This window comes from Amblyraja radiata, chromosome 27 (genome assembly GCF_010909765.2).
Source record: "Amblyraja radiata isolate CabotCenter1 chromosome 27, sAmbRad1.1.pri, whole genome shotgun sequence".
NCBI lineage: Eukaryota > Metazoa > Chordata > Chondrichthyes > Rajiformes > Rajidae > Amblyraja > Amblyraja radiata.
The window spans coordinates 27,555,822-27,576,939 of record NC_045982.1 but is presented as its reverse complement, the minus strand read 5'-3'; the positions used below and the strand labels follow the sequence as shown (position 1 = coordinate 27,576,939).

The 21,118-nt window shown below is 45.7% G+C and overlaps 1 long non-coding RNA gene across 1 annotated transcript; it reads right to left on the bottom strand.

Annotated features, from left to right (window-relative positions):
- Positions 1-391: 391 nt before the first annotated feature.
- On the bottom strand, positions 392-15,499 carry LOC116988249. The gene is made up of 3 exons (XR_004415896.1): positions 15,371-15,499; positions 3,841-3,842; positions 392-404 (listed from the first exon to the last, which is right to left on the bottom strand). It is a non-coding gene; the product is annotated as an uncharacterized LOC116988249 (long non-coding RNA).
- Positions 15,500-21,118: the final 5,619 nt, after the last annotated feature.

The window sequence follows — 21,118 nt, the reverse complement described above, 5'->3', positions numbered from 1 at the left end:
GACATTGACTCCCCAAACAATCAGATGCCACAGTTCAGATTTTAAATCATGTATTGTGTTTTTTGTATATAATATATGATACTTTTATAAGTGATATACTAAGATTTTATATGTATCTTATTGTGTTTTTAATATGCAATGTGTTTTATGTAATGTCGTCCCTTGTCTGGACCTTGAGTCTGAAATAAAAGTTTAACAATAATAATAATAGTACTAGTACAGCATCTGCCATGCATTCACCCACCCAATAATCCCCACACAACTCACAATGCTGCCCTGAAGGATCCCAACTCAGTCTAAAGAAGGCTCTCGACCCGAAACGTCACCCATTCCTTCCAGCCAGAGATGCTGCTTGTCCCGTTGAATTACTCCAGCTTTTTGTGTGTATTGGTTTAAACCAGCATCTGCAATACCTTCCTTCACTAATTTTCCTCAGTCACACTGAACGTCCACACAACACTGCCCTGAAGAAGGATCGCAACTCACAGCATCACCTGTCTACTCCCTCCATAGATGCTGCCTGACCTGCTGAGTTACTACAAAAACTTTGCATGTTACTCAAGATTCCAGCACCTGCTGTGCCTTGTGATCCCACTCATTTTCATGCTGTCAACAAATGTATAAATATTACATTCAATTCCCTCACCCAAAACATGTATAGTTGGGTCCCAAATACCCATGACTTTAACAAAGTCATTCTCAAAATCTAAAATCCTCCACATTCACCCATTCACCCTTCTCCATTCTGTCAGTTATATCCTTGAAAAACATCCCATTGGTTGGCCAAACATGATTTCTCTATCATAAATCTCCATTGACTTTGTCAAGGTCCTGTAATATATTCCATGTGTTCTGTTATCATGCACCTCATTAAAGACTCTGGCAATTGCTGCAGACACAAGAAACTGCAGATGCTGGAAGTTTGTGACAACTGTGGCGTTGGTCATGGCACCAGATCAGCTATCCACTATTGGCACTCGTAGCAATGTGAACTCACCCCAGAGGCTTTATTCCCAATAACAAACAAAATACATCTAGAAGGTCCCTTATCATCAGCTGGGAAGCACATGCAAACTTAGCTTCATCCCAGCAACTTACTCTACTACTCCCTCCTACTCTGAGCTCCAGTGTTTATAAGGGGTAGGGCTGACAAGGATCTGATTAATTGGTCCAATAACCATTAATTAGACCCAGCTGCAACTCATTTGCCTGTGGACTCAGTTTATTCCAGAGGGCCGGTGTTTTCCAGCAGTCAGTCTTTGGTTGTGCTGCTGATTGTAGGCTGTCTCTGGCCTGCCTGTCTGTCGATGATGGTGATGGGAGCAGATGGATGGGAGGGAGGATACGTTATAACAACACAAAATGTGGAGTACAGGGCCTGTCCCACTTTCACGACCTAATTCGTAACGTTTTTTACTCGTGGACATTTTTCATCATGCTAGAAAAATGCCCTGACCTACTTGATGCCACGAGTACCTACGACTAGCATCACGGCCTGCTACGACCTCGTGACAACCATGTTGCGAGTATGAATCAAGGGCAAACTCGTCAGAGGTCGTGAATTAGGTCGTGAAAGTGGGACAGGCCTTTAACAGCGGTTCAGGCAGTAACTATGGAGGGAATGGATAAGTGACATTTAGGTCCTTGACCCTTCTTCAGCCTCCTGTAGTATTTGTGGTTACACTCATGCTTGCACTAAGTAATGCAAGTGCTTTTTTTCTCTCATCCTCTTTTTTCAGGTAAAGGTTGGGATGAGTGGGTCATTTTCTGGTTGGCCAGATTTAATTGCTAGTGTGTCACGGGATAGATGTCATAGCATCAACTGTTTACAAGTAACTTGGATGAAAAGAGTTAAGGGCCTGTCCCACGAGCATGCGACTCCATGCGGCAAGCGCGACCTAACGTGGTCGCTTGAGCCGTACGGCCTCACGGGGCCGGTCCCACTTCGATCGCCGGAGCCGTATGGAGTTGTGCGGAGCTGGTCCCGACATCGCGCGGGGCTCCGAAAAACTGACCGTGTTCAAAAATTCCGCGCGGCATCGGCCTGCCGGCCCGCAGCTGCCTCGACGCCGTACGCAGCGTCTCCATGCCGTACATCACGCTCGAACTTCCCGCGGACTTCGCTCGAACTTCGCGTCACTCACTCGACCTCCGCGCGGCCCCCGCTCCTGGTTTGGTCGCGCTCGCCGCATGCAGGCGCATGCTGGTGGGACCAGCCCTGTACGGGGATCACTCGACTTCCGCACGGCCCCCGCTTCCGGTTTGGTCGCGCTTGCCGCATGCAGGTCGCATGCTCGTGGGACAGGCCCTTAAGTGTATTGTAGCTAGGTTTTGTTGAGGAAACAAAGATGGGTGAGGAGAATACAAACAGTCTTTAAAGGGATTAAGTGTAAAAACAAACTCCTGGAAGAACTCAGTGGGGCAAGCAGCATGTAAGGAGGGACAAAGACAGGCAACTTTTTGGGTCAGGACATCCTTCAGTAAAGGAATAGAGATAGGTTAATTGAGAAGACAAAGATTTGACAAATGGAGTGTAATGTGGGGAACTGTGTGTTGATCCACTTTGGTAGAATGAATAGAACTGGAGAGAGATTACTAGCGATGGGAGGTCTTTCTACACACGTGCAGAAAAAGCAAGTTAAAAAAACCCAAATGGAACATCAACATTTGTTGTGAATGAGATTTAGTGCAAAAACAAGGAAGTTCTACTAAAGCAGTGCAGGGCATTGGTGAGACCACACTTGGACCACAGGTTACACGTTTGATCTCCCTTTTGAAGGAAGGATGTGCTTTCATGGGAGGAGGTGTGGAGAACGTCCACTGGGATGACTCCTGGGATGGAAGAGTTGTTCGATGAGGAAAGGATGGGCAGGTTGGCAATCTACTCTTTACAGTTTAGAAAGCAGAGATGGATCAAGAGCAGCACAGTGGTGCAGCTGCCGCCTCGGCGCCTCAGAGCACCAGACGCTCGGGTTCAATCCTGACCTCAGCTGCTGTCTGTGTGGAGTTTGCACGTTCTCCCTGCAATTGCATGGGTTTCCTCCCACATCCCAAAGAAGTGCGGGTTTGTAGGTTAATTAGCCCTGCGTAAAATTGCCCCTAGGATGGTCTGAGTGGTCTCGGTGGGCCGAGGGGCTTGTTTCCAGGCTGTAGCTTGTAATTTAAAAAAAAACGGATTTGTTAACTACTACTGTAGCACTTGTTAACAGCCAGTAGTTAACAAGTAGTTATACAATGGATCATCAATGCATCAATCCTCATTCCTCAGTAAATGTAATTGTGTTTTGAACAAGTATTAATGAAGCTGCGTCCTTTGAATACAATTCACACAGCGTCATTAATACTTGTTCAAAACACAATTACATTTACTGAGGAATGTAGATCGATGCATTGATGACACATTGAGAATTTCTTAAAACTCACCATCATGATTGAGGGCTTCTTCTTGGTGAGCTTCTTGATGTGCAGCAGGTTAGTCATTCAATTTACCTACCAACCCATGTTGTGTCTCTGTCTTTCGCTCTCTCCATCCCTCTCTCTCTCGCGCGCTCTCTCTCTCTCTCCCACTCCCCATCTCTCTCTCTCTCTACCTCTCCCGGCATTCCCGGAATCATTGACGTTTTGCGGTAGACAAAAATGCTGGAGAAACTCAGCGGGTGAGGCAGCATCTATGGAGCGAAGGAAATAGGCAACGTTTCGGGTCGAAACCCTTCTTCAGACCCGGCCCGAAACGTTGGCTATTTCCTTCGCTCCGTAGATGCTGCCTCACCCGCTGAGTTTCTCCAGCATTTTTGTCTACCTTCGATTTTCCAGCATCTGCAGTTCCTTCTTTACGGTGACGGCTGCATCTGCGGTTCCTTTCTGTTGGGGGGGGGAGAGAGTCCTGGCCCGTGGCGGCTCCTGATAAGTGATATGTTTCCTCTGCGGGTGCTGCCTTGCTCGCTGAGTTCCTCCAGCACTCTGTGTTTTTTGTTTGGCTCTGAAGTTGAAGGTGGACCCCCCTGTGTCTACCTTCAACTCCCCGTCTGTGGTGGCTCAGCAGGACGGGCAGGGGCTCTGGGGAGAGGGTTACGTTTCTGGTCGAGACCCTTCTTCAGACAATCACAAGTACTCTCACCGACGAGAGTTCAGTTCAGTCTGAAGAAGGGTCTTCTCTCCAGAGTCGCTGCGCTGCCTGTCCTGCTGATCTACTCCAGCTTTTGTCTATCCTCAATTTCAGAGTTATATAAAATTTCTCATGGGGGGCTTTAAAAATCATGTTATATTGTGAATACTTGTGTGAATGGGATTAGTTTGTTATTTGGATACTTAGGCTTTTTTTAAATTATCCTTTTGTTAAGAAATTGAATCTACAGGACATTCTTAATGGGAAAGTAGTGGGCAGAAAGGCATGTCATGCGTGGTTTGAAGAGCAAAAACTTGTAGTTTACAATGCCAACATTGAAAAGTTGAGGAAAAACAGAGTTGTTTATTGGTTACAATCTGAGGAGTATGATGATGCTACTGATTATGGTATGCCAATGTACCAGCTAGTAACTGATCTTCTCCATAAAGAATTGGTCTATTGCTAGAAATTGTAATTTATTTACCTGTTACGGACTTACTGCATATAATACAATAATATTAAAGTTCTGACCTTGAGAATATCACATTTTTGAATTTTCAAGGCAGTCTGGGTCTTTATTACTATTTCCGTCAATTCTGTAATTAGCTACAATTAGGTAATGAACTAATTATATGCTTTAATTTCAGGTCATCCAAGTAAGATGTTTTATATTTGTTTCAGAATGCTTCAATCTACAATAACTGAAAATTTCATTCAGTTTTCTTAATTTTTAAGAAAGTTATGGGCTTTTGACTGTCCTCGATCACAGCTTTTGCATTAAGCCAATGGAAAAGCAATAGGGAACAAGATGCTAATTTCTGTGTATGAAAATGGCCATAACGTTTTTAATACTGAAGGTATGAAAGTGAATTAGGTGTCAAATTAAACTTCTTTTTATGCTTTATCTGATGGGATAAATTGAAGACTTGATTTTTTAAATCTCAAAATTTTGTAACATTGCTAGAAAATGTACCTGCATCTTGGAGGCCGAAGGTTAGGCTGTTGGCCAAGAAAGATAGACTCGCACTGACACAGGAGTAAGCTTCACCGCCCGCTGTGATGTTATCCATCCCCCGCTGACCCGCTCCGCTCTATGGTCTTTGCTCTTGAGCTGGTCCCCTCACTGTTCAGACGGAGAGCACTGCCAGAGGTGAGCGGGCCGGCAGAAGGCGCTGAGATGGCTGTCGGTTCCGCTGTCCGATGATGGCGGCCACTCGTAACTACGTGAGCTACTTCCCTCCCTGGCCACAATGCGGTGGCTCCGCATCCGGAGCGCCACGGCAGCGGTGAGTGAGTGGGATACTGGCACCCTCCTACCTACCGACTGGCCACCCCGATACTACCCGTCCCTCTCCTTCTCAACGTTCCTGCCCTCCCCGCAACTTTACCCCTGGCTAGACTCCCCACACGCTGTGAAAGGAACTCTCCCCCCAATTGGTCCCTTGAACTAGTATAGTCATTCAATAAGGTGACAACTGATTCAACTTGTCCCGGTATGCTCCCGTTTTTCCCACCATCTTTCCACCTGCCGTCACCCTCCACCCCCCACCCATTCAGTAATTCAGAAAGAAGGAGATTTGGAAGCATTGGGCAAATTAAATTGTTACTTTATTTATTTTTATTTTTACGGCGAGGAGAACCATCTGCGCAGGCGCAGTTTAAGATTTTATTTAAAGCCGACTGACTGTCATATTACTCACGGCACGCGACTCATTTATAATTATTTATTTATATTTCTATGAAAAGTGTTCCCAATTGGGCCCCGCACCTCCTAAGGCCGTCCCTGTCTGTGCCAATGAGCAATTTAGTGGAAACAGGCCCCTTTGGCCCACCGAGTCCACGCTGACAAGCGATCAGTTTGTACACTAACACTATCCTACACACTAGGGACAAATGACAATTTTTTTTTTTTTTTAACTGAAACCAATTAAACAACAAATCTGTACGTTTTTGGAGTGTGTGAAGAAACCGGAAGAGCACCCGGAAAAACCCACACAGGTCACGGGGAGAAGGTTCAAACTCTGTAGAGACAGCACCCGCAGTAAGGATGGAGCCCCTGGTCTTTGGCGCTGTAAGGCAGCAGTTCTACTGTTGTGTCGCCATTTCTTGGAACCCCTCATGCCAACCTCCCTGGTGACATGGATACAAGGTGTTGGCGATCCAAGGAAACTCGAGCAGTGTTTAATGGATTTTAAAAATAGAGTGACTGAACTTCATCAACTCTCCAAACACATGTCCACCAATTAATATGTGAGTCCAACTGCCAAACCTGTCATGAAGAATTCTCCCCGGTAATGCGGCATTTAATTGGAATCATGTGCACATGTTTACTTATGCTGTGACTTTCTCTGGTGCCTGGATAATCCCTCCGTGAAATAAACACCCTGACTCTCTGAAAATGCCTTTGGTAAATGTTTAATTTGTCAGATAAACAAAGAAATGTGGAGCTAGTTTCATTTGAGACTCTCACGGTTATTCTGCCCACCATGTATCTGTTCCCATTCGCTTGTTTTGGAGGATAACTTGAAAAATGCCAGATAGAAGGATTGAACTAAGGTGTGGGACGAGCCGGTCAGATTTCAGACTTAGTGCTGCCCACCTGTTAATGCCTGCAGCACCAGCTTTTGCTAAATGAGCTGCTGTCAATTGGCACCTCAGGAAAGGAGTCTCCATGCTGTGGAGCAGATCGAACCAGTTTAAATTGGATGGCGCTAAAATCCAGCCGGCACCTCTTCAAGGAAGGCTGAAGATGTGTCCCGACCAGAAACATTGTCTGCCCATTCCCTCCGCAGATGCCGCATGACCCATTGAATCTCCCCCCCTCCCCCCCAGCGTCTTGTGTTTGGTGCCTCTTAAACATAATTATCCTAAGATCGTATGACATAGGAGCAGAATTAGGCCCTTCAGCCCATCGATTCTACTCCGCCATTTGATCATGGCTGATCTATTTTTCCCTCTCAACACCATTCTCCTGCCTTGTCCCTGTAATCATTGACACCCTTAACAATCAAGAACCTATCAACCTCTGTTTAAAAAATACCCTATGACTTTGCCTCCACAGTCATATGTGGCAATGAATTTCACAGAGACGTCGACAGCAAAGATCCTCCGCTATAGGATCTTTGGTCGGGAATCAGACGGGCCAGCGCAGAGAAACAGCGCTAAACCCAGGTAACTCTGCCTGTCCCGCCAGGTGAGCCTACAGCCCTCCCTGGACTTGCGGGAAATATGGCCAGAGCGGAGAAGCAGCGCTGGTATCCCGTCAGTCCAGACAGGGCTGTAGTTAACCGGTGAGACAGGCAGAGTTGAACTGCATTTAGCGCTGGATTGAGCCTCCGAAGCCTCGCACGTGTAAGTGTGAGTGTGCGCATGCGCGCGTGGCCGCCAAAAAATAGTGTCCCCCGTCTCCTCCATGTTTTGATAGAGAGGTCTGCTCTTGGTGGAGGCTGATACAATAGGGACTCTTTTAGACAGGCGCATGGATATGCAGCGAATGGAGGGATATGGATCACGCGCGGGCAGAAGAGAGTAGTTTAACGTGGCATCATGTCTGGCATGAACCTTGTGGGCTGTAGGGCCTGTTCCTGTGCTGTACTGTTCTATGAATCCTGTTCCTACCATGCTTTATATATAAATGAAAGGCTTTGGGGAGTCAGGCAGAGTATTCCTCAGAGCAGGTCACCCAGTCTCATGGTGGGTGTATGGAACGCGTTGCCAGAGGAGGTAGATGAGGAAGGTACTTTATATAAAAGACATTTGAATCGGTACATGGAGAGTAACGGTTTCAATCAACAGGGACCAGATGCAGGGAAATGAACAAGCTTAGATGGAGCATTCTGGTCAGGAGAGACGAGTCAGGCTGAAGGGCCTGTTTCTAAATCCCACTGTGTGCTTCTCCCATTAAGTTCTGATCCAATTAATTTTCCAACGCCATGTTTCACCAACAGTATCCCCTCTCCACCACTCCCCTCTACTCACATGATAGCAACCCCCATGTATCAGCCTTCAGTGCAGCAACATATGCTACATTTCACCCCACCCACCAAGCTCCACCCAGACCCACCTCACACAGCTAGTTCACACGGCCATGGTTCCACCACAGCAACAGGACACCCAGAAGCATCGCATGTTACTGCTGCTTCCTCCTCTATTACAAGGCAAGATGGCACATAATAGCCAACAGGATACCATTGCCACACCATGGGAGCAGTGAGGCTGTGCAGAATTGGAGCAGCTACGACTGCAGAATTGGTCGGACTCTGAGCTGAAACATTGGTGTTGTCTCTTCTCCTCCGTCTCACATCTCACTTCACTTCCCCTCGCATTCCTTTTTGATTGATTGATTGACAGACACAGCATGGAAACAGGCCCCCCCCCCCCCTCGTCCCCTCAAGTCCACGTCGACCATCGATCGCCCGTTCACACTAGTTCTATGTTATCCCATTTCTCATCCTCTCCCTACAAACTGGGGGCAATTTTACAGGAACCAAATAACCTACAAACTTGCACGTCTTTGGGGGGTGGTTGGAAACCGGAGCACCCGGATGAAACCCACACAGTCACAAGGAAAACGGACAAACTCCACACAGCACCTGAGGTGAGGATCGAAGCTGGGTCTCTGGCGCTGGGAGGCAGCAGCTCTACCAGCTGTGCCACTCTGCTGCTGGGTGATGTATACATTTAAAAGTTCATGATCGACAAGATCACCAAGTTAAAACATGAACTCTTGTTTCCGGCTTCATAGATGCAGGCTGACCGGCGGAGTATTTGCAGAATTTATGCATTTATTTCAAAAGATTTCTTCATCGACCTCAATTCTCTTTGCTACACCCTGTTGTCATTGAAAGATGCTACGTAATAATCCATTTTGTTTTTTATTCTGTCCAATGTGTGTAAAGTTATATGTGTCCGGTTATCAGAGATGATTGTCAGATGGATGTGTGCTTACAGCTAACAATGGCTGCATTCATCATTGCAACCCATGAAACCTGTTGAACACTGGACAGTGCAGCACAGGAACAGGTCCTTCAGTCCACAATGTCCGTGCCGAACATAAACTAATCTTCTCTGCCTGCATGTAATCCACATCCGTCCTATCCTCGCATGTCCATGTCCCTATCCAAATGCCACTACTGTATCTGCCTCCACCACCACCCCTGGCAGCACATGCCCCTCACATCTTGCCCCCCTCCCACCTTAAAGCTGCGCCCTCCATCATTTGACATTGCCAGCCTGGGAAACATATTTTTACTAATCTTCTTCTTCTTGCGAATGAAACATAAATAAACCAAAGGAATAGTTAGATCTCAAGCCGGGTGTTGAGCAGCCACGTTGTTGTCTCTGTGTCAATGTCTGCCAGGCCCTGAGCTCCATTTGGTGGGTAGTGGAGCGGGCACTTAGAGATGACATGGTTGGCTGTCTGAGGTTCCAACAAATCCTAGCTATGCTTCTTACAATTTCATGAACTTCTCTCAGGTCTCCCCTCAGCTTCTGACGCTCCAGGGAATTTAATCCAAATTTGTCCAACCTCTCTTGGCAGCTAACACCCTCTAATCCAGTCAGCATTCTGGTAAACCTCTTCTGCCTCGTCAAAGCCGCCATATCCTTGCTATAAAGGGGTGATCAGAACTGCACACAACACTTCATACAGTACTTGGTGTTGTATTGCAAGGATCTAGAGTGGATCAGATATTGGATCAACAGGATGCAACAGAATACCGGTATATTGAAATTCTGCTGGACAAAATCGAGCAACACTTCTCCCGATGTGCAAAGTACTCCATTTCAAAGTCAGTGCTGACATATCGCCAGCAGAACAATTCATTACACTCAGCATTAGTAGTCCTATGGTTCAGAACTAGTAACACCGAAAAAAAAAAAAATTGGTCTTCAGATTACACTGTTTGAACTCTGTTTCGATCCAAAGAATCATTACCGAAATGTAAGGGAATTTGACAGTAGGCTCAGGGAATTGGCAAAGAGAACAAATAAAAGGATTGTATGTATAATTCCACCAGATGTTTTTAATTAAAGACTACATGAAGATTGAGATAAACTTCGTAAAAGTTGAAATTGACCTGATTTGGACAGTCTGGGTAAACCCCCATACCATGGGCCTTGAAAACCTTTGTTATCACTTCATTGATTTGCTGTGATTTATCAGCTGGGGCAGGGATAAAATCCTCCGTCAACTGGGAGTCTTGCAGTTGGTCAGCAGATTGAAATCTGACCTTCGTTAGGCTCCAACATTTCCTGGCTAAGTGGACAATTCTGCCAGACTCATCCGACTGGGTATATAGTCTCGGTTTGATCAGTAAGGAAAATGTTTCCATCGTGCCAAAGTTTAAGTGAAAACAAACCTGGACGCACAAGCTTGGACGCAATGTTTTCTATTTAATGGCACGGGCTACGTTTAACAATTTCTCCAACATCATTAACGAACTTTGTAAGCAGCTGTGTATAATTGCCAAGTTCTTCCTTTCTTTGGCAAAAAATGGCCTGAGTAATCTTGACTCCCGGGATATGTGTATCAGTCGGGGTAACGTGGAGGTTGCTCTGTTGCAGTGGGATTTCGGAAAGCAATTATTTGTTGCCAAGGGACTTTTTTTTTAATGTCCTTGTAGATCGATATACAAAAGTGCACATGGCGCCTTGTAATAAGTATATGGGGAGAGAGTGTTTTATTGTCACATGTCCCAGATAGAACAATTCGTACTTGCAGCAACACAACAGAATATGTAAACACAGTACACTGTAAACAATATATTAAACAAGAAAAAATAGGTCAGTGTATGTATATATACATAGATAAATACACACATACACACACGCACGCACACACGCACATACACGTACACACACGTACACACACATATGCACACACACACACATACACGCACATACATACAAGCACACACACACACACACACACACACACACACACACACACACACACACACACACACACACACGTACACATACATATACACACACACACAGACACGTACACACATGTACACATACATATATACACACACACACGCGCGCACACACACACACGCGCACACGCACGTGCACGCGCACACGCACATACACGTACACATACATACACACACACGTACACATACATACACACACACACACACACACACATGCACACACACGCACAAAACAAATAAACCATAATAGTGCAAAAAGACAGAACCCATGCCCCAAGTCTATGTTGTTCAGAGTTTACTTGGAGGTTGTACTGTTTAATAGCCTGATGGCTGCTCCTGAACCTGGACGTTACAGTTTTCAGGCTCCTGTATCTAATGAAATCCTAATGCAAATTGTTACAAAAGAGAAATAAAAATGTAGGAAAAAACAAGGAATTGGTCTTCAATACCATCATGGGCCACAAGCTGTAGTTAGGGCCAGTCCCTGGTAATGATATCAGCGGTGAGCTCAATATCTTTTACTCAACACTATTAAACAGGCAAAGTTCCAGGCAAGGCATGTCCCCTATACTCCACCAACTCAAGGTAGTCCTGACATAGACCCTCAACCCTCTCAGACCACTGCTGCACTCCCTGGAGTGAGGAAGCCCGATCGAGGTACATAAGTTTATGAGAGGCAACAATAGGGTATATAGTCAACATCTTTTTCTCATGGTAGCAGGCATCAAAAACAAGAGAGCATGGTTTGAGGTGAGAGGTAAAGAGATCTGAGGGGTAGGTATCTTTTACACAGAGGGTTATTGATATCTGGAACGCACTCCCAAAGGAGTTCAAGATGCATTTAGACCGGCACTTAAATAGGCAAGGACACCGTCCTAAATGTGGGCAAATGAGATTAGTGTAGATGGGCAGAAAGATTGACATGGATAACATTGGTGTATGGCCCTGTTTCTGTCCTCTACAACCCTCTGACTCTCGGACGGAGAGTGACGTCAATAGGTTGACATTTTATGGTGGAGCCCTGTAATTGCCCAGTGTGACTCAGTCCGAATGAAGCTGCAAGAGATTCCTCTGGGTTCACCGAGAGAGAGATATATAGGGAGAAATGTAACGGTTGCCAAATGTAAAAATAAGCTTCTCTGTTGAATGATGTTTGGAATACTAAACAGGCCATGTTGTCATTGAATTACTAAGCTGCTGCGGTTCGCGTTTCATTCCAGAATGGGGGAAGTACAGGTGGGTGATATAGTGCCTGTTGATTAGAAGGTCAATGTTAATATTAGTAAGGAAAATACTTGGAGGGATCAGAGTTACAACTGGGCATTCAATTGTAAGATATGGGCCAACTGTTGTGAGCATGTTAGCTGGGATTTACTGTGTATCCAGTTAGAGAGCAGCTTTCTCTGGAATAACGGAGGGTAGTAGAATGAGAGAAAGGGATTTCTGTGACGTGGGCCAGATACGAACCCCCACCTTTTGGCATGGGACAACAAAGGAGGGGTGTAGAGGGGATGGGTTTGTAGATTTGTTGCTTTTAGAGTGCAGGAATAGAGAGTCAAGTCAAAGTCAAGTCAATTTTATTTCTATAGCAAATTTATAAACAACTCTCTTTGATCAAAGTGCTTTACTTTGGTCAACGAGAGCAAAGGGTATTGGGGGTTCAGTATTGATGTGGATAGAGAACTGGCTGGCAGACAGGAAGCAAAAAGTAGGAGTTAATGGGTCCATTTCAGAATGGCAGGCAGTGACTAGTGGGGTACCACAAGGCTCAGTGCTGGGACCCCAGCTATTTACACTATATATTAGTGATTTGGACAAGGGAATTGAATGCAACATCTCCAGGTTTGCGGATGACACGAAGCTGGGGGGCAGTGTTAGCTGTGAGGAGGATGCTAGGAGGCTGCAAGATGACTTGGATAGGCTGGGTTAGTGGGCAAATGCATGGCAGATGCAGTATAACGTGGATAAATGTGAGGTTATCAACTTTGGTGGCAAAAACAGGAAAGTAGACTATTACCTGAATGGTGGCCGATTAGGAAAGGGGGAGATGCAACGAGACCTGGGTGTCATGGTACACCAGTCATTGAAAGTAGGCATGCAGGTACAGCAGGCAGTGAAGAAAGCGAATGGTATGTTAGCATTCATAGCAAAAGGATTTGAATATAGGAGCAGGGAGGTTCTACTGCAGTTGTACAGGGTCTTGGTGAGACCACACCTGGAGTATTGCATACAGTTTTGGTCTCCTAATTTGAGGAAGGACATTCTTGCCATAGAGGGAGTACAGAGAAGGTTCACCAGACTGATTTTTGGGATGTCAGGACTTTCATATGAAGAAAGATTGAATAGACTCGGTTTGTACTCGCTAGAATTTAGAAGATTGAGGGGGGATTTTATAGAAACTTACAAAATTCTTAAGGGGTTGGACAGGCTAGATGCAGGAAGATTGTTCCCGATGTTGGGGAAGTCCAGAACAAGGGGTCACAGTTTATGGATAATGGGGAAATCTTTTAGGACTGAGATGAGAAAAACATTTTTTACACAGAGAGTGGTGAATCTCTAGAATTCTCTGCCACAGAATGTAGTTGAGGCCAGTTCATTGGCTATATTAAAGAGGGAGTTAGATGTGGCCCTTGTGGCTGAAGGGATCAGGGGGTATGGAGAGAAAGCAGGTACAGGATACTGAGTTGGATGATCAGCCATGATCATATTGAATGGCGGTGCAGGCTCGAATGGCCGAATAGCCTACTCCTGCACCTATTTTCTATGTTTCTATGTTTACATTGCAGTTGTATAGGGCTCTGGTGAGACCACATCTGGAGTATTGTGTCCAGTTTTGATCTCCTAATTTGAGGAAGGACATCCTTGTGATCGAGGCAATGCAGCGCAGGTTCATGAGATTGATCCCTATGATGGCGTGACTGTCATATGAGGAAAGATTGAAAAGACTAGGCTTTTATTCACTGGAGTTTAGAAGGATGAGGGGATATCTTATAGAAACATATAAAATTATAAAAGGACTGGACAAGCTAGATGCAGGAAAAATGTTCCCAATGTTGGTCGAGTCCAGAACCAGGGACCACAGTCTTAGAATAAAGGGGAAGCCATTTAAGACTTTTTTACCCAGAGAGTTGTGAATGTGTGGAATTCCCTGCCACAGAGGGCAGTGGAGGCCAAGTCACTGGATGGATTTAAGAGAGAGTTAGATAGAGCTCTAGAGGCAAGTGGAATCAAGGGATATGGGGAGAAGGCAGGCACGGGTTATTGATTGGGGATTATCAGACATGATCACAATGAATGGCAGTGCTGGCTCGAAGGGCTGAATGGCCTCCTCCTGCACCTATTTTCTATGTTTCTATGTTTCTATTGTTGCAGGTACTAACGTGCTACAAACAGTGGTACATAGATCAACAATACATACATAGATGCATACATACAGCGCTCAGAGTGGAAGGTCCAAATGCCAACTGCTTGCAGTTCTGGGCGCCCCATTCAGGAAGGACGTGGAGGCATAGGTGAGGGCACACAGGAGGTTTATCAGCATGCTGCCCGGTTTAGAGGGTATTTACTGCAAGGAAAAGTTGGTCATAGCAAAAGGATTTGAGTTTAGGAGCAGGGAGGTTCTACTGCAGTTGTACAGGGTCTTGGTGAGACCACACCTGGAGTATTGCGTACAGTTTTGGTCTCCAAATCTGAGGAAGGACATTATTGCCATAGAGGGAGTGCAGAGAAGGTTCACCAGGCTGATTCCTGGGATGTCAGGACTGTCTTATGAAGAAAGACTGGATAGACTTGGTTTATACTCTCTAGAATTTAGGAGATTGAGAGGGGATCTTATAGAAACTTACAAAATTCTTAAGGGGTTGGACAGGCTAGATGCAGGAAGATTGCTCCCGATGTTGGGGAAGTCCAGGACAAGGGGTCACATCTTAAGGATAAGGGGGAAATCCTTTAAAACCGAGATGAGAAGAACTTTTTTCACACAGAGAGTGGTGAATCTCTGGAACACTCTGCCACAGAGGGTAGTCGAGGCCAGTTCATTGGCTATATTTAAGAGGGAGTTAGATGTGGCCCTTGTGGCTAAGGGGATCAGAGGGTATGGAGAGAAGGCAGGTACGGGATACTGAGTTGGATGATCAGCCATGATCATATTGAATGGCGGTGCAGGCTCGAAGGGCCGAATGGCCTATTCCTGCACCTAATTTCTATGTTTCTATACTTGGATTGTTTTCTCCAGAACACTGGACGTGAAGGGCTGATCTGATAGAAATGTATAAAATGGTGCGAGGGATAGATAGGGTAGACACTCAAGACATTTTTACCAGAGTACAAATATCAAAGACTTAGAGGGCATCGCTTTAAGGGCGAGAGAGGCAAAGTTTAAAGCAGTTGTGCGGGACAAGTTTTTTTACACAGAGGGTGGTGGGTGCCTGGAACGTGCTGCCAGGGGTGGTGGTGAAGGCAGATACAATAGTGGCATTTCAGAGGTGTTTAGATAGGCACATGGATATGGATCGTGTGCTGACTGAGGAGATTAGTTTAACTTGGCATGATATTTGGTACAGACATTGTGGGCCGAAGGGCCTGTTCCTGTGCTGTTCTACGGTCTATGTTTTATGATGGAGTGATGGAGTTGAGTTGCAGCAGGCAGAGGGTGCTGCAAGGTTTGAGTGATAGTGGGTGGTGACACTGATGGTATTGGCCGAGTGGGGAGTGATGGGGGTATCGGGACGCTGTCTGTGAACCGTGTAGGAAGCAGATGAAGACTATTTGTTTGGGCCTCTGGCGGCAGAAAGGATCAGTGGGCATGGAGTGAATGGGGCATAAATGAAAGATAGATGGTGTAAGGCAGAGAGATTAGGATCCTTGTGGAACTGGGACAGTAACGCAATTACTGCAGGCCGTGCGGGAATCTTGACCAGCGATTGATAGAGAAATGAATTCCCTCGTATATGTTGGGAAAGCTATCCCTAGGGCTGAGCAATGGGGTTCATGTAATGGGTCAGCTGAGAGTAAGACACCCTTACCTTTCTATCTTACGCTACAGGTGAACCCTGAGCGTATTCATAGAAACATAGAAACGTAGAAAATAGGTGCAGGAGGAGGCCATTCGGCCCTTCGAGCCAGCACCGCCATGCATTGTGATCATGGCTGATCATCCCCTATCAATAACCCTACCTGCCTTCTCCCCATATCCCTTGATTCCACTAGCCCCTAGAGCTCTATCTAACTCTCTTAAATCCATCCATTTGGTCTCCATTGCCCTCTGTGGCAGGGAATTCCACAAATTCACAACTCTCTGGGTGAAAAAGTTTTTTTCTCACCTCAGTCTTAAATGGCCTCCCCTTTATTCTAAGACTGTGGCCCCTGGTTCTGGATTCGCCCGACATTGGGAACATTTTTCCTGCATCTAGCTTGTCCAGTCCTTTTATAATTTTATATGTTTCTATAAGATCCCCCTCATCCTTCTAAACTCCAGTGAATACAAGCCTAGTCTTTTCAATCTTTCCTCATATTCAACATTAGCAGCAATGGCTATCTTATCCCGCAGACACAGGGAACTGCAGATGCTGGTTTACAAAAAAGAAACACAGAGTGCTGGAGGAACTCAGTAGGTCAGGCAGCATCTGTGGATGGAATGGACAGGTGACGTTTCGGGTCGGGACCCTTCTGAAGAAGTCTGAATCAGTCATTTCCTGCAGCATATTTAATTTAGTTTGTATCCTACTAATGTTTGTTGGTTTGTTGTCGTTAATGTGATAATTGGCCCAATGAAGAGGTTGAGTGTGAAATCGATTACAAGGAACAGGTCAGGACGAAATTTGTCTTCTCAGTTTGAGGAGAAAACAAGATTGAAGACACTTGGGTAAATTGAAGGAAGCTTTGAATGTAGATTTCACGTGCCAATGAAGGAGATAGTATTTTGCCCGTGATGGAAGCTGTACACAAGGACTTTATCTTCTCCATCCCAATGTGACTGGCACCACCTACAGGTGATCTGTCCACTGACAGGGAGGCAGAGGAGTTCCTTCGAGCGAAGAACTCTCAGGAGGCAAACTAGGAAGCAAAGCAGAGGGATTGTAAGCATTATTTTGAATGGTTTAACCGGAAGGAAAATAACTAATTGGAAATCTGGAAGCCCTCGACTGTGGTTGTTGGAAATCTGAAACAAAACAGGAAATGTTGGAAATACTCAGCGGGTCAGGTAGCTTCTGTGGAGAGAGAAACAGTTCAAGTTTCAGGCAATGACTTGGCCATAGAGTCATAGACATACAGTATGGAAACAGACCCTTCAGCCCAATTTGCCCATGCCGGCCAAAATGCCCCGCCTCCATTTGTCCCACCAATAAGGATTTGGCCCTTATCCTTCAAACCCTTTCCTATCCAAGTACCTGTCCCAATGTCATGTGATAGTACCTGCCTCAACTACCTCCTCTGGAAGCTTGTTCCATACACCCACCACCCTTTGTATGAAAATGTTGCCCCTTGGATTCTCATTAAATCTTTCCCCTCTCACCTTAAACCCATGTCCTCTGGTTCTTGATTCCCCTACTCTTGGTAAAAGATTCTGTTCATCGACCCTATCTATTTGCCTCATTATTTTATACACCTCTATAACATCACCCCTCATCCTCCTGCACTCCAAAGAATAAAGCCCTAGCCTGCTCAACCTCTCCCTATAGCTCAGGCCCCTGAGTTCTCGCAACATCCTTGTATATCTTATTGATAAAATTCAATTTAAATCCAGCTTAACAAGATCTTTCTGAGGACAGGGCGACCAAATCTGAACACAATCGTCCAAATGTAGCCTCAGCAATGTCTTGTACAACTGTAAATTAACCTCCCAACTTCTAAAGTCGATACTCTGTTTGATGAAGGGCAATGTGCCGAAAGCCTTGACCACCCTATCTACCTGTGACACCACTTTCAAGGAACGATGTACCTGCACTCCTCGATCCCTCTGCTCTACAACATTCCCACTTATCATCAGAGGTAGGATTGAGGTACGGTCATGTCAATGGGTAATACCCAGCTCTCAACAGCTCAACAGAGAGAGGTGCAGGTGAGCTCGGCTTGTATCTGAATTTCATCAATAAGAAAGACCTGCCTCATTGATAAAGGAGGTTAAAGGTGATAATTTGTCAATGTTCCAGTCGTTTCATCCTGGTAACCTCTACTTCTAAGATTTCTTAATGTCCATGAACTGTGAGTTACTGCGTGCACTGTATGTATTTCTGTCACCAACACACACATGGACATTGAGCTACATATGTCCTCACTGCAGTCTGACATCTGCTCCGGCCACAAAGTCCTGAGCAGTCCTGAACTACTATTTACATTGGAGACCCTCGACCTATCTTTAAGCAGACATTACTAGATTTTACCTTGCACTAAACGTTGTTCCCTTTAACATGTATCTGTACACTGTGGATGGCTCGATTGTAATCATGTATTGCCTTTTCATGACTGGTTAGCACGCAACAAAACAGCTTTTAGCCTCTGATACAGAGCGGAGACAGGCCCTTTGGCCAACCGAGTCCGCACCGAACAGCGATGCCCACACATTACTGCCCAACACACACTAGGGATAATTTTATCTTTATACCAAGCCAATTAACCTACAAACTTGTAAGTCTTTGGAGTGTGGGAGGAAGCCGGAGCACCCGGAGACAACCCACGCAGGTCACGGGTAGAACATACAAACTCCGTACAGGCAGCACCCGTGGTCAAGATTGAACCTGGGTCTCTGGCGCTGTAACACAGTAGCTCTACCGCTACTCCATAGCGCTGCTTTTCACTGTACTTTGGTACACGTGACAATCAACTAAACTAACAAATCAAACGCAAGCAGTAATTGATGTTGAATAAGATCAGAGTGAGGAAAGTTTCCTTCAAAGGGTGCCTTGATTCCAGAGATGGTTTGAAGCCAGATCAAGTCGGTGCAAGAGATGCTGAGCCCGATGCACGTGACATGGAGATGAGGCTTCCTGGGGTTTGTCAACCACCTGGAGAAGTTGCCCTCTCTCCCCACTGCCACAGTGGAGGTAGCTGGATCCAAAGATATGGAAGGTTGCAGCTTTCACTCTTGTGAGCAAACGACCAGACTGGTCAAGGAATGAGTCACAGTCCTGCCCGCAATGCAATACATTGGAGATCAGACATGGAACATGCTCAGAGCAGGGCAAGGATTGCATTGCAAGGGTCTGATGAATTTCCAGTCACCATGAACCTTTAAATCTATACATCACACAGCGGCACAGTGGTGCGGCTGGTAAAACTGGTCAGTTACCAGATTGACAGTGTTTCTTCAATGATGAAGGTACCAAATGTTTATTAATTGGGGGCCTCACAGCGGTGCAGCTGGTGGAGCTGCTGCCTCACAGCATCAGAGACCCGGGTTCAATCCTGACCTCAGGAGGTCTGTGTTGACACGTTCTCCTTGTGACCATGTTGGTTTCCTCCAGGTGTGGTCTCCCCCCCCACACCCCAAAGACGTGCGGGTTTGTAGGTTAATTGGCCTCTGCAAAATGCCCCTAGTGTGCAGGGAGTGGATGCAAAAGTGGGATAGGGTGGAACTATTGTGAGCAGATGATCGATGGTCAGCGTAGACTTGATGGGCCAAAGGGCCCGATTCCATGCTGTATCTTTCAATGAATCAACATGGGAAAAGCAATGACAGATGGAATCTTATCCTGATAAGTGCATGATACAGTTTGAAAGGATATGAATGGTTCGGTCCTTGGAACTATTGAGGATCAGAGGGACATTGAGGTCCAAGTCCAACGAGAAGCCACAATTGCAAATGTTGATAGCTAGTGGAGTTTTTGCCGTTAAAGTAAGACACCTACGACACAAGGGCACCACAGTCAGGGAAGGGTGACCTAGTCAGCGACCAGGCCAGTGCTTCATTGGACCGTCACAAGATGGTTGTGTGAGTATCTGCATGTTTCAGCTGGAGAAGGGGAGAGATAGAGAGGAGTTCACGGTGTCAGCTTTTACAACGTTCAAGAAACATTTAGACAGGTGCATGGATAGGACAGGTTTAGAGGGATATGGGCCAAATGCAGGCAGGTGGGACTAGTGTAGATGGGACATGTTGGTCGGTGTGGGCAAGTTGAGCTGATGAGCCTGTTTCCACTCCATGACTATGAGCCCATCTATGTCATTGGAGTCACTAATCCCCGAGTCAACTTATTTCACCACAGAATAGCAAACTCTGGTCTTTTGTTACCCCGTAAAACCTCCTGAACGCAATCTCTCTGCAGCCTGCGATGTTTCACTTGCAGGCTCATTGTACAAGTAGGGAGGCAGGAAAAGCAGCAGACTTGTGGCAGTACTCCAGATGAGAATGCAGAGGGACTGGAAAATTGGTAATGGTATTATTGTCCCATGATCCGAGATACTGTGAAAACTATGGCCTCTCGAAAGATTGGCTACGATGCATTAATTTTCTTTGGACCAAAAGGAACTAATGGAGGATTAAAGATGAGATATGTGCCATGACAAATATTCCCAACAGGTTATATAAAAAGAGATCTTTTCTTGGGAGAATGGAAAACACTCTGGGGCATAGATTTAAGATAATTGGCACAAGTATTAGAGAGGCGTTGAAGAATATTTTTATTGAACTGAAGCATGGATGATGTCTGGATCTCATTGCGTGAAAGCAGATGGAGAGAGATACACTTGTCGCACATGAGTATCTGACATGTTACATGCAGGAGTGGGCTCTGGGGAGAGACTATCCTGACCCACTATTTTCTCGTCAACACGGAATTGATTGGATTGTAGGTCTCTGTCTGGACCTTATATTGCCAGCTTATTTTGGTTTACTTTGATGATCACCTGCGCTCAGTCCACCAAAGCCTACTAGATCTCCTGGTTGCTAACCATTTAACTCTCCTTCCCATTCCCAAATGACTTTTCTGTCCTGGGCCTCCGCCATTATTCGAGTGTGGCCACATGTAAACTGGGGGAACAGCACCTCATATTCCACTTGTGTAGCTTACAACCCAACAGTTTGAATATTGAAGACAGACACAAAAGACTGTAGTAACTCAGCGGGCCAGGTGGCATC